The sequence below is a fragment of the Physeter macrocephalus genome, chromosome 20, assembly GCF_002837175.3.
Source record: "Physeter macrocephalus isolate SW-GA chromosome 20, ASM283717v5, whole genome shotgun sequence".
Classification (NCBI taxonomy): domain Eukaryota; kingdom Metazoa; phylum Chordata; class Mammalia; order Artiodactyla; family Physeteridae; genus Physeter; species Physeter macrocephalus.
The window spans coordinates 3200873-3201676 of NC_041233.1; the positions used below are offsets into that span (position 1 = coordinate 3200873).

General features: G+C 35.4%; 1 protein-coding gene across 1 annotated transcript in view; it reads left to right on the forward strand.

Annotated features, from left to right (window-relative positions):
• Positions 1-804, forward strand: part of DISC1 (DISC1 scaffold protein) — a 365311-nt gene that overhangs the window by 266616 nt on the left and 97891 nt on the right. The gene's annotated exons all lie outside the window — the stretch shown is intronic.

Below are 804 nucleotides of genomic sequence, written 5' to 3' on the forward strand. Positions count from 1 at the left end.
TCGTGTTTTCATTTTCATTTGTCTCTAGGTATTTTTTGATTTCCTCTTTGATTTCTTCAGTGATCTCTCTGTTATTTAGTAACGTATTGTTTAGCTTCCATGTGTTTGTGTTTTTTACATGTTTTTCCTTGTAATTGATTTCTAATCTCAGAGCATTGTGGTCTGAAAAGATGCTTGATTTGATTTCAATTTTCTTAAATTTGCTGAGGCTTGATTTGTGACCCAAGATGTGATCTATTCTGCAGAATGTTCCGTGTGCACTTGAGAAGAAAGTGTAATCTGCTGTTTTTGGATGGAATGTCCTATAAATATCAATTAAATCTATCTGGTCTATTGTGTCATTTAAAGCTTGTGTTTCCTTATTAATTTTCTGTTGGATGATCTCTCCATTGGTGTAAGTGAGGTGTTAAAGGCCCCCTCTATGATTGTGTTACTGTTGATTTCCTCTTTTATAGCTGTTAGCAGTTGCCTTATGTATTGAGGTTCTCCTATGTTGGGAGCATATATGTTTATAATTGTCATATCTTCTTCTTGGATTGATCCCTTCATCATTATGTAGTGTCCTTCCTTGTCTCTTGTAACATTCTTCATTTAAAAGTCTATTTTATCTGATATGAGTATTGCTACCCAGCTTTCTTTTGATTTCCATTTGCGTGGAATATCTTTTCCCATCCCCTCATTTCAGTCTGTATGTGTCCCTAGGTCTGAAGTGGGTCTCTTGTAGACAGCATATATATGGGTCTTGTTTCTGTATCCATTCAGCGAGCCTGTGTCTTTTGGTTGGAGCATTTAATCCATTCATAT